The 26,910-nt window shown below is 41.7% G+C and overlaps 1 protein-coding gene across 1 annotated transcript in view; it reads left to right on the top strand.

Moving 5' to 3' along the window:
• The first annotated feature begins 839 nt into the window (after nucleotides 1-839).
• mwh (multiple wing hairs) overlaps nucleotides 840-26,910 on the top strand; it is a 516,688-nt gene continuing 490,617 nt past the window's right edge. Inside the window, exon 1 of the mRNA XM_067150265.2 lies at nucleotides 840-972. The gene's annotated coding sequence lies outside the window, so the exon portion shown is untranslated. The remainder of the gene's footprint in view (nucleotides 973-26,910) is intronic.

The following is a 26,910-nucleotide window of genomic DNA, read 5'->3' as shown; positions in this document are numbered from 1 at the left end:
CACCCGGTAGTTTATGGACTGATACCCATAACAACAATGAAATTGTTTTGATGTTGTATGTGTATGTTGAGTCCTCAGCCCTAAGGCTGGTTGGATCCTCAACAGCTCCGCCATCAGCACAGATGGCCTAGGCATCACTGAAGAGGCGTACTAGGGAAATGAGGAGTGAGGTGGTTTCCCGTTGCTTTCGTCACCTAGCCAGAATTTGCTATTACATATCAGTCTGCCAAGCCCACTGAAATGCATGCATCAACCAACCCTATGAACAACATTTTCATACCGTCGTAGCAGGGACTGGCTGCAGAAGGAATGGCATTACTAGCATCGCTCATACCTCAGTCACTTTCATATTGCCAAAGCCAAGGATAAGACAGAGACAGATCAATGAAAGTAACAAAGTTGCTCTAGCCTATACCAGAAGACATAGTGCACTGTACACACAGGTCCCGCCAGCAAAGGTATGTTTTGATGTAAATAAATAAATAAATAAATAAATAAATAAATAAATAAATAAGCGTAGAACATCCATCCTTGCCCTGCTCTATCGAGTACAGCATTACTCCCTTGTATGTAGAGAACAGAGGACGCTCCCACTCGCAATGTGCTGTACTCATTATCTTCGCTATTACAAAAGACGTAGTTCATTCCTAGCCATTATTTTCATCCTGTTCATGTACGAGAATTCCGATTACAAATTTACAGCTTTTTGTGGTGTGAGGTGGTTGTTGTTGTTGTTGTTGTCGGAGATGGCCGCTACCAGACGGCGCTGGACTCCCACAGACAGGTGTTGCTCTGCCTGCTCGGCCAGTGTCAGTCTGTGTTCAACGGTCGTGCGGTGTGCACGAGTCGTGCGTATGCTCGCCTCATAGACTAGGCTTGAACAGTGCAGTGAGTGTGGTGTGTGTTGTGGAGTGTTCTCTGACATGAAGATAGTGTGACATCCATCAGCAACCTGGAGATTATTAATAACAGGTAGGGACCGTCTGTTCTGCTCCCGGGAGGTTAACGACCCCATCTCCATAACCGTTGTCATTTTTGGTTCTTCCCTCAAAGATGCCGAGTGCGGGTGGGAACTTGAAGAAAATAGCCTATTTAAAACTTCCACACAGATGGACCATATATATTGGTTCAACTGAAAAATGTATACTTTTTAAAAATATAAGCAGTTGAAGTAATTTTTTATGGCAATACAAATGTACACTCCTCCCGGGCTGAGTTGCTTGGGCGGTTAGATCACTAGCCTTCCGAGCCCAACTTGTCAGGTTGGATCCTGGCTCAGTCCGGTGGTATTTTAATGTGCTTATATACGTCAGCCTCATGTCAGTAGATTTACTGGCATGTAAAAGAATTCCCATAGAAAAAAATTTTTGCGCCTCGGCGTCTCCGCAAACCACAAAAATGTAGTTAATGGGACGTAAAGTCAGTAATATTATTGATTAAAATTAACACTATTGTTTTTATTATTATCAGCATCGTGACCGTTATCATGGGGTGGGTGTTCAGCACAATGACATGACTGCTAACTTCCCTCCTAAAGGGCTGAGATTTAAAATTTTCCGGCTAAAGTGAAATGAGCCAGGGTGGCTTCAGTACACACAGAAATGAGTAGTATATAATAAAGAAATAATAATAATAATAATAATAATAATAATAATAATAATAATAATAATAATTAAATACTTTTTAATAAATGTCATTTGCCTGGAGGAGAAGTGACAAACCATCGAAAACCACTTCTAGGATGGCTGAAGTGGGAATCGAACCCCTTTCTACTCAATTGAACTCCAGAGGAGGAATGGACCCCTTTCTAATTAATTATAAATAATTAAATTATTATTATTATTATTATTATTATTATTATTATTATTTCTAACACCATTTACCCTCCAGGGTTGTTTCTTCCCTCGGGCTCAGCGAGGGATCCCACCTCTACCACCTCAAAGGCAGTGTCCTGGAGCGTTACTTTTGGTTAGGGATACAACTTGGAAGGAGGACCAGTACCTCACCCAGGCGGCCTCGCCTGCTATGCTGAACAGGGGCCTTGTGGAGAGATGGGAAGGTTAGGAGGGATCGGCTAGGAAGATGATAGGAAGTGGACGTGGCTTTAAGTGAGGTACCAATCTGGCATTTGCCTGGAGGAGAAGTGAGATACCATCGAAAACCCCACTTCTAGGATGGCTGAAGTGGGAATCGAACCCCTTCTACTCAATTGAACTCCAGAGGAGGAATGGACCCCGTTCTAGCCGTCGTACCACTTTTCAAATTTTGTGACAGAGCCGGCAATCGAACCAGGATTTTCGGGGGGAAGCAGCTAATCACACAAACCGCCGCAGCACAGAAGCAGGCGGGATGTTAAATATTACGTTATATTAGACGTTTCTTCAACTTATTGCAGGTAGTTTTGAGGTCACTGCTACTATCTCGGCTCATTTTGTCTTTTGACCGGATCTTTAAGGTTTTCTTTGGCATTCTGTGGTTTCACATGCGAAAATAACGACCGGGATCGACTTGAATTCCAAGAGGAAAGCCTGTAGGTAAACAACTGAGCTACACTTTTTCACAATAACATAAAATACACTACTACTACTACTACTACTATCATCACTGAGTCAGAGTGAGGGGTGGGGGAAAACAACCTGAAAGGTAAACAGATTATATATATAATTTAACATCCCTAACTACTAACGATCTTAAACGCCGGGATGTTCTTTAATGTACCAATAGATCTTCTATCATAGATCTCTTGCACTGAAGAGCCTTTTTTAAATTTGAATTTAGGTGACAAGCGTCCATAATACGGCGGCTAAAATACGAGTCGGGTCAGTTAGCAGCTTAAAATATTTATCGGCTCGTGAGAAATACAAAATTGAAAACTGTACCCTGTGGTACAACCTGAGGAGTTTCAGTACAATGAATTTCAAGAACTCTTCTTAAATACGGTACGCTTAAATATTCTGTCGTAAGAAAAATTTATGCGAGTGGTATAGAATTGTTGAAATTCATTTTATATTATTTAGATTTAAATATTTTGGCCTCTTGTACTTGAAGCGATTAGCGAATGTCGTATGCATCTCACGTTGAAATTGCCATAACACCGTGTGAAACTTATAATGGTTGGAAGGAAGGTGCGACAGATTTTCTCCTAAGTCTGTCTATGATTTCTTCTGACAACTGTATATATCCTACTAACACTCCATAGTCACCGTAGACGCATTCGACAAGCCTCGTAGCCGTCACCCAGGGAGTTGATTACACAGTACGAGTCGTGTAGCAGTAAGCTTGCATTTACGATATCGTGTGTTCGAAACCTCACCGCAGCGCGCAGGGGGCATTCAATTTTGGATTCCATTGGTTTTCCATTTTCACATCAAGCTAACACCGGAGTTATACCTTAAATTAGGGCAACGGTGGCTTTCTTACGGCTTCTATACCATCCTCATGGAAAAGGTGTACGTGATTCTGTGGCGTTAAGAATTAAAATCTTGATGAGGCTTGACATCATTCAAATGAAGACACTGCCCTTGAGGCGGTGGAGGTGGGATCCCTCGTTGAGTCCGAGTGAAAAAACAATCCTGGACGGTAAAGGGATTAGGAAAGAAAGAAGAAAGTATACATTTTGAAATATTTACCGAATCATCCATCAGGATACTTTTGATTGTTTGTTAAATTATGTTTCTTGAACGAAAAATGGCACTTTAAGTTGTGAACATTAACACTATTGAATCTTAAAATTTTCAGAGCGTTAATGATTGAGAAACCTGGAAATGAAAAATTATACGCCCCTATTGCATGGACTATTCAGAAGAAATCGATATTGCCAGAGCCATTTCCGCTGAAGAAAACTGGTTTATTATTGTTTTGATTTGAAGTACAACAAGACAACCCAACAACACTAGATAGCAGAGTAGTAATTGGCAAGCAATATGCCATTCATGAGTGAGTGATGTAGGGGAGATAATACATTGTGGAACACTGAATCGTTGGAAAAGGAATTAAGGTATCTGTCTATAATTGGCAAGAACCTTGAAGTGCGGAAACATGAAAGTTCTCGTAACCCTAATACAATTTAGGTCGGAATGGTAACGTTATGTGGCAAGAACTTAAGTAAACGTTGTTATCATTGTATGATCACTAGCAAAATAATTTAACAACAGTCTGAAGACCTAGTCATGTTCTTCTTCTTCTTATTTTTCTTCTTGGTGGAACGGTTGAAATATAAAACCTATTACACACCTCCGTTAAGATATGTTTACAGTTTTCCTTAACTTGCCTCACCATATTGAACATACCAACTATGTATTGTTAGAAATGTACGGAATATTTTCCATGTACGGTATACATTTTGAGAATGCCTCTGTGATGTCGTGGTTAATGTGAGTAGCTGCTACCCTCGGAGGCTGGGGTTCAATTCCCGGCTCTACCACGTAATTTGAAAAGTGGTACGAGTGCTGGGATGGGGTCCACTCTGCTTCGGGAAGTCGACTGAGTACAGGCGGATTCGGTTCCCTCCTCAGCTATCCTCGAAGTGGTTTTTCGTGGTTCTCCACTTCTTCTCCAGGCTAATGCCGCGACGGTAACTAACTTAAGGCCACGGCCGATTCCTTGTCCATCCCTTCCAATCTTCCCATCCCCCAACGAGGCCCCTCTTTAGCATAGTAGGTGAAGCCGCCTGGGCGAATTCCTAGTCCTCCTTCCAGTCGTATCCCCCGACCCAAAAGGCTCGCGCTATGAGGCACTGCCTTTAAGGCGGCAGGGGTGGAACCCCTCGTTGAGTCCGAGTGAAAAACCAATCCTGGACGGTAAAGGGATTAGGAAAGAAAGAAGAAAGTATACATTTTGAAATATTTACCGAATCATCCATCAGGATACTTTTGAATGTTTGTTAAATTATGTTTCTTAAACGAAGAATGGAACTTTAAGTTGTGAACATTAACACTATTGAATCTTAAAACTCTCAGAGAGATGCCCGATCTTAGCTCCATTTCGTGTGAGGGATCAAAATAACTTATAAGGATGGGAAATTATTCCACGATTGTCCTCTAAAAGGTTACAAAGGTTATCTACACTTCATCATTAAAATCGTGCAGGTCTACGTATAAATGATAACAATAGCTACATATTGTCCTGAAAGCTACTTGTCACTTTCTAATACAGTTCAAACACACAAGTTTATTGGAGTGTGTATTAGTAAAAATGTGTATAATAAAGAGTAAGGCAAGAAATACTTTATTTCGAAAAGCCATCGAAAGGGACCAGATATAGGCCTACAAAGTTTTATGTTCCTTCTTCCGTACAAGAGTCCGCACGCTCAGATTTGATGGCAGAGTGTGTACATACGTACTACTCAGACACTCGCACCAGCGTTGCCTAGGAGATCAGTCGCCAGGCTTCATGGGCGACGATCGCATCACTCGGACCTTAGAACAGTTGACTCGTGTGAAAAATTCGCGTAATAGTATGCTGATGACTCTCCAATGAACAATGGGGAAGATGCCCGTGTGATTACGACATTGTTCATTGTTATTATTATTATTATTATTATTATTATTATTATTATTATTATTATTATTATCTAACTTGTACAGAAACCCTGATCATTAATTCTACATTGTAGAAATGCTAATTTATTAGGTCATGTATTTTACCATTTTGTACTATGTTCTAAAATTATACGTCATTATTTGGACATTTTATGGAATTTATTAGATTATTTTATACCTTTTCTGTCATTTTCTTATATGTTTGAGAATTTTGAAGCATTTACGCGTGTGTTATTGAATATTACCGCAACATTCAGAATACGGATATTTGAGTATCTTCATAATGCTTTGTCAATCTGGGGACTAAAGAAACTTTGTTCACCTTGTTCACCACTTAATTCTTGGAAATATCCACATTCCAGGAGAGACACCTCCAGTTAGAGAAATCTTCCTCGTGAACAGAAGTGATTTTCTTCTGAAGACGGGAGCAAAGTTCTCTGCAAAACATAAAAGATACACCTTGTTTTCTTGACATGGCAAAAGCCCAAAAGCATATTATGTCTATAACATAAATATAGGCTATACCAACTCGATTAGTAAATCGAATGTGAAATTTCATTTAAAATTTGTAATTTTTGAAGTTTTCGGATCTTTTTACTGGATTTTTGCGTCGTTTTATAGATCATCAATATCATGGCCTTGATTATTATTATTATTATTATTATTATTATTATTATTATTATTATGCTTACGGTTTAATTTCGCACCAACACATCGAAGGTTTTCGGTGACCCAAGGATAGGAGAGGGATAGGATTGTGAAGGTAGCGGCCGTGGCCTCAATTAAGGTAAAACCCCGGCATTTTCATTGTGTGAAAATGGGAAACCATCTTCAGGGTTGCCGACGATGGTATTCGAACCCACTATCTTCCGAATGCAAGCTCACAGCTGCGCGACACCGCACTGCCAACACACTCTGTTTTACGAGAAAAGACCGTCTTATGTTTCACAAGGTGAGTCAAAATGTAGTGACGGAACGAGTTGGCTTTACTGCATATATCGGTACTCAAAATTTGATAATGCTGTTGAACTATTTTGTCTCTCCGATAGATATTGTAGAGCTCAACGTTTCATCATTATCGTTCTGGGAATGGGTTTGCGCTATGTTCAAAGCAAGAGACGACAGTTAATTTCACAGTCCAAGTTGCATGGAAGGTCATTAAACGTAGAAGCAGCTAACTGTTCATAATACTACTACAATGAACGACTGCATGTTCCACAGTACCTTGGCTTGGGGTGTGAAACAGCCGCGAACTCCACGAGCTTGTCTCCACGCTGACGCTGAAGAATCGATCAAACATTGTAGACGGCCACCCTCACCCAATGACATCATCCACGTGTTCGTATGGGAGACTGCCCTTCTGGTGTGTAACTCTATGCCAACGAATTGATCCTTACTTCTTTCAGAATGACAAGGACGGAACTAATTTTGTTCAGTAACTCATCGTATATTTTTCTGAAGTTTTTAAATTTACAGACCTCTAACTAAACAGTAGGGCTTTACAAGTAGAACTACAAGTTCTAGTGGTAATTTTCAGGTGGCAAAAATAAAACTCCCAAGAAATTGAGGCTCTCTTACAATTACTTCACAGAACGTAAAATATTTTTACTTCTTCTACCTAACTTTTCTCCAATTACTAGAGCTATACACTGTATGTGGATTAAGCCCCGTTTTACGATTGGATGCCCTCCCAATCTCATACGGAGGAATGCATTAACAATTGATTGTTCCTAGTTCCTACGGGGGTTGGTAGATTCGTGTGTTGGCTGAGTGGCTTAGACGGTTGATACACTGGCCTTCTGACCCCAGCTTGGCTGGTTTGATTCTGGCTCAGTCCGGTGGTATTTGAAAGTGCTCAAATACGTCCCTAGCCTCATGCCGGTAGATTTACTGGCACGTAAGCTAACACCTGTGGGACTAAGTTCCGGCACATTGACGTCCCCGAAAACCGGAACAAATTTAGTTAGTGGGACGTAAAACCAATAAAATTGTTGTTATTATTATTGGATTCATGTGTTTGGAACTTGCTCTTGAAACTTATACATTATTTAAGCACGATTTCCTGCTAGGTATGGAAATACAGTATTAATAATGTATCTCCCATAGGAATAGAATGGATCACTTGAACGACAGTGTTCTTGTTGAGAAAACGTATTTCTAGAACCGTAAATTGAGAATTATCCCTTTTACGTGTTCACTTAACGCAATCCTTTTATACATTTAATATATATGACAGGCATAATAATACGATGATTATATTGGTTTTTAATTTCAACTAGCAACTTTTACAGTTTTTGAAGGCGCAGAGTTGCCGTAATTTTGTATTGCATGAGGTTTTTTACGTGCCAATAAATGTACCGACGCCAGGCTGACATATTTGAACATCTTCGAATACCAACGGTCTGAGCTGGGATCGAACCCGGCAAGTAGAACATTTGAGAGAGTTTCGACTAGAAGCTGTCGGTTACATTTATTCAAAAACATACATTTCTCTTCACTATAGACTCTATGCCTTCAGCGTTCAGTCTGCAAGTCTCTGTCTAAGACTTTGGAGCACACCGAGACTGTGTCTCTGCGAAGATGCAGGCATTACGAGGTGTCTGCATCTGCTCAACAATCTCCAATATAATTTATTTTAAATGTTTCTACAGTTTTCTTAAACATAACGGAAATGTTACTTAATAAAAACCTCACACCGTCAATCGGTGCACCATTTAAAAAAACCTGCAGAGTTTCATGTCGTAGCTTAGACAGAGCACAAAATCACTCCATGATTTTCGAGAAAACTCACGTGGCAATCCAGCAGACGTCCAAATTCCAAACGTAATATTATTATTATATCTTTCAACTTGTGAATCATATTGCACGCGTTTATGAATGGACACATGTTTATCTCTTCGGTAACTTTTTCACCTTCCCGTTTAACACTTCCACGCAGTGTGTTCGTCCCTATTACCCATTGCTTACGGTAAAATATTTCGTAAAATTTGTTGTACAAATACTTTTACACAAATTTCACGAAAACATGTTGTGTTTCCCACGGAAAAATTATTTTATAAAATCTGTGGAAGGAGTAGGATAGTCATCTATGAAGTAAAATCTGAACTAAGATGTGTATATACTGCCATCTATCAAAACAATTTTGAAGCAAGATCAGCCCTTCAGAGAACGGTGGGTTTGAGAGTATGGCTCCAAAATCAAAGGAAAAAATTGCTGATAAATTAGCTGCAGTTATATGTTGTACAGTGGTAAATATAAAGAAAAATGCCAGGAAATGCTGAGCCTCGTGATTGGATTAAGAGAAGAGAAAAAAGTAAAGGATTGCTCTCGTTGGTCGAAAATGAGTTCAGGTTAGAACACCAGCATTCACAGAGAAATTTCCTAAGAATTGACGGAAACAGTTTTAAGCAACTTCTAGATCTTGTTAGTCCCAAAATTATTTGAAAAGACACAAATATGAGACAAGATATTTTTCCCGAAATGAGACTGAAAATGACATTCGGATTTCTGGCCACTGGAGAAACTTATCCGAACTTGATGTATATACCTAGAATACTATTTGGAACTCTGGCACGTAGCCTATTAGTCCTGAAACATGTTGAAAATATATTCTTTACTGGAAGAAAAGTACATGAAGGTGAATATCTTCCTACAGGTGGCTACCTATTTTCCTTTTTCCTTTCTCCTATTTCTTTTTCTGCTCAGTATTTAGCAGGCCTAATACTTCTGAGTGCTATGGCTTTTTGATGCTCCTGTCCTCATCATCATCATCTCAATTATACTATTGTTCCTTTCTTAAATCAATTATTCATCTGCTTTAGTGTTTACTATTTGAATAAGACATCACGTCTGTAATCAGTTTTCGCTTCTTTTTAGTAAAATTATCTTCAAACTTAACGAATGCAAGGAAATATACGTAATGTCTTCAGGTTATCCTAGATATTCCTGAGGTTACCTTGAACGCACTTTGACTCATATTGGATTTCGGTAGCCAGTTTCTGAGGCACATTATTTCTCAGAGGGATTTCTTCCCAGAATCCTCAGTGGTTCGAAGCTTGGCCGTCTAGATGGAAAGCCGGCAGCTAAGTAAATGCCATTACGATATTTAAACATACACCGTGACCTAGAACTTGGACCTCCCTGAGTGGTAATGCTATTTCCTCAGCTAATTACAGCTACAGGCCGTTGTTTCCGTACCACTTGTGCGTGCCGATGATCCTCACCCAGACTTTTTGTCGATGCGCTGACCTCCAATGTAGAGCAATGAGGAGCCGGTCACGCGTTGACTGTTTGCCTGCTGGCGGTCCTGCACCTGCTCTAGTCACCTGGCAGATCAGATCCACTTGATTAACCCAGAAAAGATGGAAAACTATCCACATGCAGCACTTCGCTCGTGACTGGGATATTCCTTTCAGCTTAAACCTCCAGAATTATAAAACCAACAGTTCTAGCCTTTCAAGCAAGTAACTCAATGTTAAAAACGTCCTAGGGATACGAGGTACAAATTTTAGGAAAATAAAATATAATAAAGTATTATTAGGTCATCAGCCCAGAGGCTGGTTGGATCCTCAAATAGCACCACCAAAGGTTATGCGGTTATAAGGAAACCCCAAAAACCAATGGCAGCACCAAAATGAGGCGTACTAGACAAGATGAGGAGTGAAGTAGTTTGCCATTGCTTTCCTCACTGGGTTAGAAAGTACTATTGCAGCACGACTGACCCTATGAGCAGCACCTTTCATAACACTCAGATGCACTAGTCGTGCTCTGAATGTTATTACTCAGCACTACCCATACCCCAGCAACTTCCATATTGTCACAGCCATGGATGTTGACTGGGACTTCGGTGGAAGCTACACTTTACTCTGGCCTGTGCCAAGAGATGAATGCAAAAATACTCTATCCATCAAGAAATGACAGCAGGCAGATAATAAAGTATGAGATTATATTTTTTATTTATGACTAAAAATGACTATCCTTTTCTTAATCAACGTCATCCGCTCGATTAGATTAGCAGTCTGCCATTTTCTACCACTACGTCCGCTAATGTGATTTAATGCATAGTTTCATTTTTCAAAAAATCCAAAAATGCTTAGGGTATTGAACGGAGAAGTACATTACAGAAAGATAATGTAAATAAGTCAATTTGGCTGGGATTTGAATAAAAAACCGAGTAAAAAGCAAGCTATTTTATGCTGTTTTTCCGGAACTGAATTTAGGCCAGAAGTGATTTTCGAAATTTTTTTTTCCTCGTTGGATAGAGCTATCCAAGGGTCACAATTTTAAATATTTCCGTGGCCTTTAGCTCTTCCACATTTCCTAGTATAGAGACCCGTGCTTTGTCTGCTAAGACATATTTTCTACATTAAAAGTCTTAGTTTATTCTCGCATGGCTTCCTGAAGACAGACCCTAACGCCATTCAGCGGGATCTATGTCATATGGGCTTTGGATTATAAACTACAGTACCACATAGTTACTGTCTGGGTCCTCATGCCACCCTACGCTGCATTTCATATCTTCTATTTTCATGAAGGTCCTTGGGGAACTGGAAGTAACCTCGGCACTTGATGGTTAGCTCTGTAACCAAAGGCTTTAGCCCCCCCAAGAATTAACCTGGTACTCACTTTTGGCGTAGGATGAGTGAACCTGAGATCTATGTGTTCTCTTTCAGAAGTGAAAAATTCATTTCTCCTTTTTTCTCGACTTTCTGACCGGGAATGGAACCCTCGTCCTTCTGGATGAATAGAGCATGCCTTTACCGCCTCCGTTACTCAACCCCGTTACGTAAGTGTTGCACCCTATAAAAATGCTAACATGCCCTGTTTTTTTCTCTTTTTACCATTCTTATTCACCAAACAAGATTCTCTGGATGTTTCCGATATGTAGGGCCTACCTTTCTTCTCTTCTGATAAAATTCCGTATGCATTTACTCTCACAACGGGTATTATTATTGTAATTATAATAATTATTAATATTCTTATAATAATAATAATAATAATAATAATAATAATAATAATAATAATAATACTGAGCCTTTAGCAGGTACGAATTCATCGCAATGTTGTCCTGAAGAGGAATATTAAAGGCACCAAAATTTACATGACACGAATTAATCGTATTTGAACATTACAATATTACAATATCAAACTTCATCTGATAAATAACTCGAAATCAAATATTATTAACGCAAAATATAGTCTACGGGTTTAAAACATTGTAAATATAAAGAATTTAAAAAACAATTTCGGCGTTTGGACAACGGGAATATAAAAGGAGTAGAAAACTAATGCAAATATAGATGTGATTTTGAAATAGATCCCCGTAAAATGGCGACTATCAAAATATGAATTCTGGAGTTTTGTAAGCCGAATCTGTTCCAGAAATTAATGATAATCTACTTATTATACCACATGCCTCTACTATTGAAAACAATACTTCCATTCTTCTAAATGGTACTTCCTCCTGTAGAAAATTATAGGTATCTAGATGTTCCTTCTGACAAAAATGTGTCTTGAAACTGGGCGTCATCCGAAAATTTGTGTAATAAATAGTAATGTGATGTAACAAAATGTGTGACGGAAGTGTAACCTAGCAACAGTGCAGACGGTGATGTTAAGTATGGATGGCCAGACAATGTTACCTAGCAACGGTGCAGGCTATGTCTTATGGCTGGCGGTAATCTGCAATTGGCAACCGTTGATGGCTGGCCATGACCGAGTGGCTTTAAATAAATATTTATGATCCTTTGATCTTCCCATAGGAAATTCTGACACTAATTGTTAATCACCTCAGGCTGCCCTGTGTGATGTGATGCTCCATTCTGACTGTCGGATTGATAATATGACGCTTCTTGCTATTGTGTTTAAAAGCTATCTTGTCGATTCTTCTGCTACGACCTTCATTGACACGCCATGAACCTTTTTGTAAACGTTTTCTATGAAGCTCATTTGCAATGAGTGATATTATTTTATGATCACGGGCGTTTCTCAGTGTGTAACCATAGGGACTAAAAGAATCACCAAGAGAGAATTTAGAGGACACCTAATAGGAAAATTCTATGGAGGTGGGGGGGGGGGGAGGGGGAGAAAATGAAAACTTATCTCTAGGGCTAGGAACTTCAGGAACATTTTTTTTTCTCGGGTGTCCGAAGACGAGGCCCAACGTATTATATGTTCATTCTGGGTCATTGTAGGCCACAAAAGAAGAGTTTTATTTTTCCTTTCTTGCCTTTTTCGGCGTTTTTTGTATTAATAGTCCTTTTTGGCCCTTTTTAGGTCTTAACGGCTTTTCTTGCGATTTCCTCTTCTTTCGGCTATGTTTTAATGCCCACTCCCAATTCGAATCGTTGTTAATTCATCCATCACATCTGAAAAAAGAGACATTGAAATGAAATGAAAAAATGAAAGTAGTGCTTAAAATAAACCAGGAAAATCGAATTATGTGGAAGATAAGTGAAATATTGAAAGGAGAACATTTTGATGTGAGTGTTCTTGATGTGGAGAGGAATTTCCCGACCGGGCGAGTTGGCCGTGCGGTTAGGGTCACGTAGCTGTGCGCTTGCATCCGGGAGATAGTGGGTTCGAACTCCACTGTCGGCAGCCCTAAAGATGGTTTTCCGTGGTTTCCCATTTTCATACCAGGTAAATGCTGAGGATGTACTTTAATTATGACCACGGATGCTTCTTTCACACTCCTAGGCCTTTCCCATCCCATCGTCTCCATAATACCTATCTGTGTCATCGTGATGTACAGCAAGTTGTTAAAAATTGGAGTTTCTTGATGTTCCGCAATGTGCTGTCTGAAAACCGATGATCCTTTACTCGTAAAAACCTGAAGACAACTAAGCCAAATGAGATAAGGTTTCCGAATTCCAAGTCCTATAACCCTGGTGTGTTTAAGCCAAAAGACATTCTACTTATAGTAATTTCAATTTCTTTCTCCAGGATGTTCATCGCGGGTTCGCTGAATTAATTCTAGATGGAAAAATAATTTAATCTAAATTCTGCAAGTACCGTACATTTTTAACAAGCACGAAATTTCCTGTTTAAATTATGCGTATCTAAAAGTACTGTAGGCCTCTATAATCTCTGAAAGAAGAAGTATTTCACTCACATAATTTAGCACTGTATGTTGCATGCCATAAGAATTTTCCATTTTTAAAACATTATATTCCTTTATTAAGTCCGGCTTCATGGATAAATTGTTAGCATGCTGGCCTTTGGTCACAGGGGTCCCGGGTTCAATTCCCGGCAGGTTCGGGAATTTTAGCACCATTGGTTAATTTCTCTAACACGGGGGCTGGGTGTATGTGTCGTCTTCGTCATCATTTCATCCTCATCATGACGCGTAGGTCGCCTGTGGGAGTCAAATCAAAAGACCTGCACCTGGAGAGCCGAACATGTCCTCGGACTCTCTCGGCACCAAAAGGCATACGCCATTTTTTTCCTTAATTAAACATGTAATTAAAATTAAAATGAATTTTGATCAAATTTTTACATCCTATTTGCCAGTTTTTAGGTCCTTTTTGGATATTTTATGCTCTTTTTTAGGCAATTTATACGTTTTAAACTTACTGAGCCCTACTTACCACGTTTGAAAATATATCCCTTGCACGTCACCTCTAGGTGTGTGGTTCTGGTCGGTGCCTCGGAGGAACAATACCGCTCTGTGAGAACTAACGGCTTGGCGGAGACGGGCTGATCGAATCTCGGCTCTGCAAGACGCGATACCATCACAGCGACTGGCTTCACCCACGCGCGGGTTGAGGTTAGGTCGGGCCTTGACACCCTGCTAGCTCGCATGACGGGGTCAGTAAGGATCATACTAGGTGCTAGCTCAGCGGGCGGTACCACACCAAAGAATTAAGTTTCCTATTAAAGAGTGAGATCCAGTTTCGCAAAACTGCTCCAGACGTGACATGCAGCATTACAAGAAATCGCAATTCTAAACTAAGTCATGATTCACAGAAATAATATATTTTTAAATTGTTACACATTACAGTTAGGAGATATTCTGGTGGGAATGCTTACTTAAAATTAATAATAATAATAATAATAATAATAATAATAATAATAATAATAATAATAATCATAATAATAATAATCATAATAATAATAATAATAATAATAATAATCATAATAATAATAATAATAATAATACCGGGAGAGTTGCTCGTGCTATTAGGGTCGTGCAGCTGTAAGCTTTCATTCGGGAAATAAATGGTTCAAACCCCACTGTCGGCAGCCCTGAAGACGGTTTCCCATTGTTTGCTATTTTCAAACCAGACCGGTTCCTTCCCACTTCTTTCCCTTTCCTATCTTTTCGGTCGCCATAAGACTTATCCGTGTCGGTGCGACGTAAAGCAAATTGTAAAAAATTAATAATACCCTAACTACTTTTACGGTTTTCGGAGAAGACGGGGTGCCGGAACTTAGTCTCGCAGGAGTTCCTTTACTTGCCGGTAAATCTCCCGACACTAGGCTGACGTATTTGAGCACCTTCAGATACCACCGGACTGAGCCAGGGATTAACCCGCCAACTTGAACTCATAAGGCCGGCGCTCTACCGCCTGAGCTATTCATCCCGGCATTGCTTACAATAACATAACATCGAAATTAGACGAAAACATAAAAGTTAACATAGGAATTGCATAAAGCTAACTATTACAAAGTATTAATATCAAATCAAACAAAATGTTTCATGATAACGAAAGAAGTGAAGTACAAAATAAATACATGAAAATACATTTAAATGATAGATTACTTACGAGTAGTATGGCGTAATAATTACTTTATAACTGTTACGTACTTCAGTCTGTCGAATCTAATTTATGAATAAATAAAATTCAGAATGTGCCTTAAAAATAAAAAATAGGCCTAAGTTGCATTACTCAACGTAAAAAATGCCAAAAATAAAATAATTCACCTTGCATATTCAAAATCACATTAAAAAAAAGAAACTTGCCTAGTGTATCGCTATTCATGCACCGAGAATTAATCCACATGCCTATTTTATAGCGGGACTTCTGGATCCTGTCCACCTCTGTGGTGTAGTGGTTAGCGTGATTAGCTGCCACCCCCGGAGGTCCGGGTTCGATTCCCGGCTCTGCCATGAAATTTGAAAAAGTGGTACGAGGGCTGGAACGGGGTCCACTCAGCCTCGGTAGGTCAACTGACTAGAGGTGGGTTCGATTCCCACCTCAGCCATCCTGGAAGTGGTTTTCCGTGGTTTCCCACTTCTCCTCCAGGCAAATGCCGGGATGGTACCTAACTTAAGGGCACGGCCGCTTCCTTCCCTGTTCCTTGTCTATCCCTTCCAATCTTCCCTATTCCCCGCAAGGCCCCTGCTCAGCATAGCAGGTGAGGCCGCCTGGGCGAGGTACTGGTCATTCTCCCCAGTTGTATCCCCCGACCAAGAGTCTGAAGCTCCAGGACACTGCCCTTGAGGCGGTAGAGGTGGTATCCCTCGCTGAGTCCGAGGGAAAAACCGAACCTGGAGGGTAAACAGATGATGATGATGACTTCTGGATCCTACTAGTTATAAGTTACATAATAAAGGTACTTCGATGGAGGTTTCCGAACATAAGAAAGAAAAGACCAGGACTTGGCGGGGGTCTTAGAGAGAACACAATAATCAGCCTGGTGCACGTGAAAATAGTATGTTGTTACGAGTTGTTCTTTGTAGGCGAGCGGAAGGTCAGCTCTGGACTTGCGTACGACAGTGATGATGCTCGGTAATGATATATTTGGGATGTACAACGCATTCGTGAGCCGCAACATTGGCGGGTATGGACTGGCGAATGAATTATTGTAATTTCTACTCGAAACTGCCTGCTTCAATTGCGAGACCAGGAAATTTTACCATCTCATATTCAAGGTCTACTTGGATTGTTTCCGAATTGCTACAAATATAGAGATGAAAGCAACGAATATTGATTTAAATAATGAATTCCTGGTACGAATAACATTGTTTGCTATATTTAAAGATGACCAGAAGTTACGTCATACTCAGTTTTGATAGAGTTAATGTAGGAATTTGTAGAATTGCATAAATTGCCTTTCCCGATTATTGTGATCAAGAATGGTTTCCGCAGTGTGGATTTTGATGTAGAAATATAATTTACACAATCTGGGATGATTAGTCGAAATGACAAATTTCCAGATATGGTACTGACAGTGTTATATTAAGGGCCCGGATTTTGATAACATGTCATCTTTTAATTGGTGTATCATACATATTGCTGCTAAGTCTGTCTCCACTGGATGAATGGTCAGCGTTGAGGCCTTCGGTTCAGAGGATCCTGGGTTCGATTCTCTAGAGAATTTTAATCGCATCAGATTAATTATTCTGGCTCGGGGACTGGGTATTTGTGTTTTTCCCAACACTTTCCGCTTCATATTCAATCAATACACTATCAACCACAACAGAAAAACGTAATAGTGATCGCATCCCTCCATATAAGTTTGGCGTCGGGAAGGGCATCCGACCGTAAAACAGGGATAAATCCATATGTGCGACACAGTTCGCACCCGCAGCCCCACTGGTGCGGGAAAAGCGGTAGTGGTGGTGGTAGAAGAAAACCATACATATTGTAAACTTGGGCTGTCGGCTTATAGGTGCAATATTTCTAACTTTTGTATAAATCCTGATCATAGCAGCCTGATAACAGAAATGCATAATGGGTCTATTTATTAAGCCCTTTTTGCCATTTGTTTTATTTTAGTTATTTTTGACTTTTGCACCGTTATTTTGTCATTTTCAGCAATTCGTTACGTTATATTTTTATGTTTAAGTCATTTTTTGTTTGTTCTGCGTTATTATTCAGACACTTTTACGCTTTTACGTTGGGTTATCAACAGTCATCCGAGCTTCCTCTAAACAAAAGTACTCAGTCATCAAAAGGTTCAGTACTCAGTTCGAAAACTGGAGTAAAGTAACCTTTTACCACTCTAAGGGGCTGCCTGGCCGAGGCGGTAAAGGCGTGCTCGGTTCGCCCGGAAGGACGTGGGTTCGAATCCCCGTCAGGAAGTCAAAATTTAAGAAACGAGATTTCCACTTCCGGAGGTGCATATGGCCCTGAGGTTCACTCAGCCTACACCAAAAATAGGTACTAGGTTAATTCCTGGGGGCGAAGGCGGCTGGGCGTAGAGCTGACCACTCCACCATCCAAGGAGATGACTTTACTTTTGCTACGGCTCTTATTCATACTCAGTGAAAATCCATATCGCTTCTAATCTGGATGGACTTCCGATGAGAGGGGAATATATTATTACTGCAATAGGTCATCATCATCATCATCATCTGTTTACCCTCCAGGTTCGGTTTTTCCCTCGGACTTAGCGAGGGATCCCACCTTTACCGCCTCAAGGGCAGTGTCCTGGAGCTTCAGACTCTTGGTCGGGGGATACAACTGGGGAGTATGACCAGTACCTCGCCCAGGCGGCCTCACCTGCTATGCTGAACAGGGGCCTTGTGGAGGGAGGGGAAGATTGGAAGGGATAGGCAAGGAAGAGGGAAGGAAGCGGCCGTGGCCTTAAGTTAGGTACCATCCCGGCATTTGCCTGGAGGAGAAGTGGGAAACCACGGAAAACCACTTCCAGGATGGCTGAGGAGGGAATCGAACCCACCTCTACTCAGTTGACCTCCCGAGGCTGAGTGGACCCCGTTCCAGCCCTCGTACCACTTTTCAAATTTCGTGGCAGAGCCGGGAATCGAACCCGGACCTCCGGGGGTGGCAGCTAATCACGCTAACCACTACACCACAGAGGCGGACTACTGCAATAGGTATAAATTAATATTATTTTCAGTAAGGTGTTGAAGCGCTTGAGTATTAACCTTCATATATGTGCTTGTTATTTCCATTTTACACGGGGCAAGTTTTATTTCTGCGTGTGGGATTCACTTCAAGTGTTAGAATGCCAAACCATCTACAGATGTCCATTGAAAGAAAAATATTTTCACAATTTTGCGAGGATATTTCTTTCTGCAGATAGTCACATACCTTTCTGAGAAATATGTGAAGTGCATGGGGCAGCAGATGAAAGTTTTACAATTCAGCAACATGTAGGTCACGACTAAAAAGTTATATATCCATGGTCGTCAGATGCAGAGTGGGCTTCAGCCTACAGCTGGCCACGGCTGGTCCCTGGGTCGACGGCTCTGCACTGTGACCGACGAACCAAACAGAGGAGGGGTGGCCGCGGCTCTGTCGTCGCTCTACCGCTCTGCATTCGGGAGACGGAGGGGTTTGTCCTCACCGTCGCCTGTCCTGAGAATGGTTTTTTCGTGGTTTTCCATTCTCCTGCACTAAGGCGAATGCTGGGACAGTTCCTAGTATAGTTCACGGCCACCAACCCCTTCACATTTTCCGTAGTTCTACTTCACCGAATCACATCTCGCTGGCCTGCGAGAGGGCGTTACAGTCTAGGAGGCCCGCCGTCCCCTTCAGGGACGGAATGAAAACGTTTCAGTTGTAGTAGCAGTAATAGTATCATCCAGAATATCAGTGGATTTGCATATTATCGTAATAATGACGATATGAAAATGAAAATCCACAGCCTGTTTCCAGTCATTTGACCGAGTCAGGAATGGAATGAGCTGCCCATCTAGCAGCGAGGATAGGAAATATATCGGCTACCGAAGCCTGTCGCACTCTTCTGGGGCAACGATTAATGACTGACAGATGAAATGAAATGATACTGGAGAGTGTTGCTGGAATGAAAGATGGCAGGGCAAAATTGCGTACCCGAAGACAAACGTGTCCTGTCTCCGCTTTGTCCAGCACAAATCTCACATGGACTGACTGGTATCTGAATCACGGAACCCAGTGGTGAGAGGCCGGTGCGCTACCGCCTGAGCTAGGAGGCTCTAATAATGACGATATATCTATTATTATTATTATTATTATTATTATTATTATTATTATTATTATTATTATTTATACGATTGCTCCCGTAATATCATCTTCGGGCGTTTTCCTCTTTTCTTCCTGAAATCTCGTCACCCTTTCTGAATAATAATAATAATAACAATAATAATAATATTATTTAAATTAACGGGGAAGACTATTTTAACTGCGTGTTTTGTCACCCTCGAGTTCGACACACCTTTAGGCGTTGTGTTCTAAAACGTGGAGATGTGATCTGGAGCGAACGTAACTATAATTAATAGCAGTTCATGTGAACTTGTTCCTACTACTGGACATTAATCATCCAGATGTCAACACTGCCAAAATGTCCCATAATGTGTGGCGCTCCCTGATCAAGATAGGAGTCAGGTTCCAGTGCGAAGCCCTGCGTCTCTGGTTACCACACACTCGCATTAGCATTGTAAATGTAAGAGTTCAAAAAGGAACTGTTAGCGGACCAAACGCCCTCTCAAACACCCGTGATAATTACCAGGGAATTAAGACTGTCCTGCGAACATTGAAACGGGCAAAATCAGTACCTTCATTGGCTAGTAATAATAGCGTATAGCTAGATAATAATAGCGTCTAGATGGAAAAAGCGTTTGGCAACACTGAGAACTTTAACAACAAGAAATGCTTATCTAAATGACTTAAAGTAAGACACTACAATGTAGTGGGGAAACCAGAATGTCTTAATGCAAGAGAACGCCTAGTTATGAACTGTAGTTTAGATAAATTGGAATTACTAGAAAGAAGAATCATGAGAAAACTCTTATGAACCATGAAAACAAGAGAAAAGTGTAAAATAAGAAGTTATACGAAAAGAAAAGAAATGAAATGAAATGGCGTATGGCTATTAGTGCCGGGAGTGTCCGAGGAAAAGTTTGGCTCGCCAGATGCAGGTGTTTTGATTTTACGCCCTTAGGTGACCTGCGCGTCATGATGAGGATGAAATGATGAAGACGACACATACACCCAGCCCCCATGCCAGCGAAATTAACCAATTAAAGTTAAAATTCCCGACCCTGCCGGGAATCGAACCCGGGACCCCTGTGGCCAAAGGCCAGCACGCTAACTATTTAGCCATGGAGCCAGACACTTACACGGAAATATACCAGAACATAGAAAATATAACAGAAACAATAAAAAACGAGGAGATTGCTATTTATTTGACATATCAGTAGAATGGATGAAAACAGATTGACCGGGCGAGTTTGCCGTGCAGTTAGGGGAACGAAGCTATGAGCTCGCATCCGGGAGATAGTGGGTTCGAACCCCACTGTTGGCAGCCGTGAATATGGTTTTCCGTGGTTTCCCATTTTCACACCAGGCAAATGCTGGGGCTGTACCTTAATTACGGCCACGACTGCTTCCTTCCCATTCCTAGGCCTATCCTATTTCATCGTCGCCATAAGACCTATCTGTGTTGGTGCGACGTGAAGCAACTAGCAAAAAAAAAAAAAAAAAAAAAAAGACATTGACAAAACAGATATTCAAGTGCCTTTGGGAGAAAAAGTCAACAACGAGCTGGACACAAGAGGTCAAGAAAGATTTAAAAAGAAACAAACAGAAGGGGAAACTATAGAAAGAGAAATATTAAAATATTTTTTTAAGTATGGAAGGATTTCAAGGAAAAACCCGACCCAAAGTGGTCTGAGGAGAGAAGAATAAAGCATAGTGCAATGATGAAGGAATACTGGAAAGAACGGAGGAGGAAACAACACGGAAGGGTGAATTGAATTTGACACGTGGTCCCTAGCAGGCCTCATCGTAAATAATAGCATGTAGCCTCCGGAGAGGCGTAGTACAGGTCTTTCGAATTGACGCTATGTAGGCGACCTGCGCGTCTGCGAGGATGTGGTCGTACCTAATATAATTTATATTGATGAAGACGGCACAAACATCCAGCCCCGGAGTCAGAAGAATTAAATATTAGAAGTTAAAATCCCCAACCCTGCCGGGAATCGAGCCCGGATTCCCTTGAACCAAAGGCCAGCATGATAAATGTTTAGCCGTGGAGCCGGACTTTCATCGGCTGAAATTCTCCCTTTTTTATCATGGATCAGTTTTGGGGCTGGGGGTCTATCTGGAATTAGCGTAATCAATTTAGCATGGACAAGTTTGTGTGGACATAACACCGACACTGTGGTAAGCAGGTAACCAGCGTTCATCATCTATCTATACTAAGTATTCGCCATCTTCTTCCTCACGCTACTACTACTACTACTACTACTACTACTACTACTACTACTACTACTACTACTACTACTTGTTTTCATTCCTCCCCTGAAGGAGGCCTCTTAGACGGTGACGCCGTCTCTCAGGCCAGAAGATTTGTTACGGAGAAGATGAGCGGGTTGGAGCCGTGGCCTATTCTAGGAGTCGTCCCGTCATTTGCCTTAGTGCAGGAGAGTGGGAAACCACGGAAAACCATTCTCAGGACAGCCGACGGTGGGGACCAACCCTTCTCCGTCTCCCGAATACAGAGAAGTAGAGCCACGGTAGAGCCGTCCACCACTCGTTTGGCCCGTCGGAGTGCAGAGCTGTCGGGCCACGGACCAGCCGTGGCAACTTGTAGACCAAGACTCACTCAGTATTCACCGACCCTCTTGCTATATACACTAGGTACAAATGGCACCGTGTTTTAAACGCGTTTCCACTCTCTTTGATGGCCGTTTCTTCCAGGTCAAGGAAAAGACCCTTACACACGTTAACGCCACCGAAGGCAGCAGAATTTTTCTTGCGAATAATAATGGCAATAAAATCGTGTGGTAAATCAGCGACTATTTTGTTGGATGTAGATAATGATGCTACATACAGCATTTCCTTTGCTTTATTTCAACTCTTTATCTCCCCTGCCGGTGGAGTGAAAAGATGCATTTATCTGGATGTAATCATCTAAGATCAGGTCGAAACTGATTGCAATTTATCGCTTCTTATTTAAGGTACATTGAGAAATCAATATTTTTTAGTGCAAATCAAATGTTATAGTTAACTACAACGCCTTGCGTGTCGTAAGAGCTACAACCAAACGATCTGTACTCGCTCTCTCGTCTTCTAAGCCCAAAAAACATATACAGGGTGAACCGAAATTCGCGCACTCGGGCGTCACAGCGCGACCCCTCACATGCCAGCAATAAAAAAGTTTCTCAGAAAAGTTCGTCCTGCAAGTATCTCCGGCAGAAAAAGGACGTTGAAGAGTGGCAATCTGGCAACACTGTACCCACATGTGGGGTAACTACCTCTGTCAGCACATATTAGTCGTGCTGTACAGTGGGTGCAGTGGATAGAGTTTTGGGTTAGCATGCAGGAAGTCGTGGTGTCGATCCTGGGTGGAGTCCAGGTGGTATGGTATCTGGCACCTTAATTGTCAACAGTGATTGTAGCGGGTCCTCTAGAAACCATTTGCACTTACATACTACGATCCTAGAAATGGACGAACAATCGTTTTCATTCGTCAGCTTTGAAAGACGCCCTTTCCACATCGTGGGCGCGAATTTATTCGCTCAGTCCGCAAGCCTACGTGAATTTATTAAATTCCTCCACAATTCTCTGTTTGTAACTTGCTCTGTGGCCACGTTTAGTTCCGTACCTCTTATCTTTAAATTATAAACTGAGTCTACATCGTTGTCTTGGTCACCATCTACTTCTCTTACCCCACATGAAAGAGTCCATTACCCCACTAGGTAACCTATCCTCCTCCATTCGCCACGCATGACTCCACCACCGAAGCCGGTTTATGCGTACAACTTATATCTTCATTACCAGTGCCCTCCTGCCATTGTTCCTATCACAATGTACCAGCGACCATTCTCACTACTCGCATATTGTCCGAGATATTCACTCTGACCGACTGCATATCACATGTATCTTTCAACGATTGTTTCCTCAGAATTCAGTATAAGATATTTTCTCTAAAACTGATTACAAATTAACTATCTCTGCAGAAGGATTTAAACTTCCAATGTCATCTTTATCTCTGTAATAATAATAAAAATAATAATACACTGAAGAAAATGGAAATTGCAACACCCAGAAGGAGTGGTGCTACATTGCTGCAATTGAACATGCAGGACGAGTGTTCGGTTGTGATTCGAGGATTACACTTTCAGGTCCCTCTGGCCGCAAGTTTGGACAACAATCAATACAGGATGTGCCCACCACGAGCTGCAATACATTGATAAATTCGTCGAGGCATGGAGTCAATAAGGCCCTGGATCACTTCCTGAGGAATTGTGGCCCATGCTTGCTGCACTGCACGGGTCAGTTGTTCCAGAGTTGTGGGTGGCTGAGGACGGTTGGCCAGTTGTCGAACCATCATGTCCCACACATGCTCAACAGGACTGAGGTCCGGGGATCTGGCGGGCCATTCTAAGGTTGTGATGTCGTGGAGAGCTTCTCTGGAGATGCATGCAGTGTGAACCCGGGAATTGTCCTGCTGAAGCATCCCATTAGCAATGTTCGCCATCATAGGGACAACCACTGGATTGAGTACCCTATCAACGTACTGTCGAGCAGTCATAGTGCCCTCAACAAGCACTAATTGTGATTTCACATTAAAGCCAATAGCTCCTCAGACCATAATGATTGGTGTTGGCTCTGTGTGCCTCTCGACAATATGATCTGGGCGTCCCCTCTCCCCGGTACGTCGGCGCACACGAATCCGGCGATCACTGCGGGCAAGACAGAAGCGCGATTCATCACTAAAGACGACCCTATGCCATTCGTCGACCCACGTCGATCTTTCTCGACACCAGGCCAGCCTTACACGCCGCTGTTGTGGGGTCAATGGAACACCTTCTGCAGGGACACGGGCTTGTAAGCCAGCTGGACGCAGGCGATTGCCAGCTGTTTGTCGTGTAACGTGGGGTGCCACAGCTGCTCAAATTTGCGCTACTGTTGCATGAGGTTCCATCCGGGCCATCCGAACGATGCGGCAATCCTCTCTCACAGTTGTCTGTCGCGCTGGGCCTGTGCCAGGTCTACGAGTGTGGGTACCTTCATTTGACCACTGCTGCCATACACGTTGTACTGTAGATGCCTGTCGGCCAACACGTGCAGCGACAGTCCTTAGCGATAATCCAACCTCACACAGCCCAATTATCCTCTCAAACGGCGACAGTTGTTGATAGCGTGCTCTTCTCTGTCGTCGAGGCATGTTTGACGGGGAACACTTCACTGCAGAGACTGCAAGTCAATTACGCTACACCAGAGTCCGTATATTGGAGTTGATTCATCCGCGACCAATCACGTGGGGAGACCTGTAGCAACAATCCAATGGGTCTGAAACTTTGATTGTTTACATACCTACATGGCATTGTTTCATATCTTGAAAATCAACACAAACGACCCATGCCTCCTTGTTGTTGCAATTTCCATTTTCTTAAGTGTAATAATAATAATAATAATAATAATAATAATAATAATAATAATAATAAACTAAACTCATGTTCTCGTCCTTTTATTGGAGGTGAGTTGAATATACCATTATAACCCCATACCGTCCAACTCCATGGCTAAACAATTAGCATGCTGGCCTTTGGTTCAGAGGATCCTATGTTCGATTCCCGGCAGGGTTGGGTATTTTAACCTTCACTGGTGAATTCCGCTGACTCTGGGGCTAGGTGTATGTGTGCGGTCTTCATCATTAGAATTCGTCGTGGACGCACAGGTCGCCTATACGGCGTTAACTCGAAAGACCTGCACCGGGCCTCTTCGGAGGCCACACTCCAAGAAGAAAAAAAAAAAGAAATGGACATACGAGCCATCCTGCCAGTCATAAATTTCTGGCAGTACCGGGAATGGAACCCGAGCCACTGAGAACAGCAGCTAATAGTGCTAACCGTTACGCTACGGAGGCGGGTATATAATAATAATAATAATAATAATAATAATAATAATAATAATAATAATAATAATAATAATAATAATACCGGGCGAGTTGGCCGTGCGTTTAGGGGCGCGCAGCTGTGAGTTTGCATCCGGGAGATAGTGGGTTTGAACCCCGCTGTCGGCAGCCCTGAAAATGGTTTTCCGTGGTTTCCCATTTTCACATCGGGCCACGCCCGCTTTCCTCCCACTCCTAGCCCTTTCTATCCCATCGTCGCTATAAGAACTATCTGTGCCGATGTGACGTAAATGAAAAACTAATAGCCTGATAATAATACGAAAGAAAAATGTCAGGTAGGTTGTATAACCGTAGCCCATAACTGGCTGTATCGGTATAATAATAATAATAATAATAATAATTGTACCCGGCGGTACACCTCTACACCGTTTATTTAAAAGTTGCGCCAGCTGGAACTCCTCTTCTGGAGGAAGGTTGAACTTTATCTATTCTATTAATTCTCTACTTTCTCAGAAGATGTCACCACGTGGAAAATTTTGAGTTTGTGAACTGTGTCATTTTCGACGTACTTTTGTTTTGCTTGTATTAAGAAGTGTGAACTTTCTCTTCTAGAGGACACTACTGTAGATCAACAATAGCGCACCCTAGTGCGGAGTCAAAGAACTATTTTGTTGGAGAAATTTTTATTTCAAAAGTTTGTTTCTTGTTAAATTTCTTTCTGTTATTGTTTAAGTTCGCTGTATACCCCTCCTTTCCCCTTGTTTTAGATTTATCCAATCCCGAATTTCTTTTAGTAATTTCTGACCAATCTGGTGTATCTTCCCCCAACTTGTATCTGTTGCGGGGTCCTATCCAATAAAAACATTGTGGGCGGGTGTTTTCATTCCCCTAACGCCTAGAAACTTCCGCGAGAGTATATAAACTGCTGATTTTGGGGTCTCCGGGCCACTTCTGTTCCATCTTTCAGTGTATTAAGTACATAGCAGGAGGCGGGAAGCGCCTCTTTCCTCGGCAGCGATCTACTACCAGGTAATGGCCTATTAATATCTTCTTTTCTTGCTAGGTCGGCAGTTTAACTCTCGCGGCGGGTTCGAAGCGTTTTCCATCATGTAACCTTTTCCTAAAATGTAACTACTCTTTTCTTCTATTCTCTTGTAAAGCTACATTATGGGATAGAGAGTGCTAACCCTCTCGAGTTCCCACTCACATCGTCTTGAGGTGAACTTATTTTTCTCAACCAATTCTCCCGTAATGTAATGTAAATTGCCTTTAAATCACCTCTGTAGTATGGGATTAGCCCTTGTATTAACGGCCTAGTGCCAAGTAGGTCTTAAGCAAAGTGTATTAGGAGTGCAAGTTCGCCTCCTCTCAAGTTGTATTTTAGAGGTCATGTATTAATCTTTCCTCACCTAATAGACCTCAGTAGGTTGGGTATTTTACCCCTGTGTATATGTCCTTTGAGGACAACTTGAAAGTTGAGTTTGGTGTGGCCTGGGAGAGGCTTAACTTTAAGAGCGAGTGGCTCTTTTCTAAAACTGAGAGTTGTATGCCTCGAGGAGGCTTTGCTGTGTAATTTGGAGCAAGGGCTCCAGGGTTTGAGTGGGGTCTTCTGCCC

The sequence above is a fragment of the Anabrus simplex genome, chromosome 6 (genome assembly GCF_040414725.1).
Source record: "Anabrus simplex isolate iqAnaSimp1 chromosome 6, ASM4041472v1, whole genome shotgun sequence".
NCBI classification, from domain to species: Eukaryota; Metazoa; Arthropoda; class Insecta; order Orthoptera; family Tettigoniidae; genus Anabrus; species Anabrus simplex.
The sequence above is the reverse complement of the archived record's forward strand: the minus strand, read 5'-3'. Positions and strand labels throughout refer to the sequence as shown.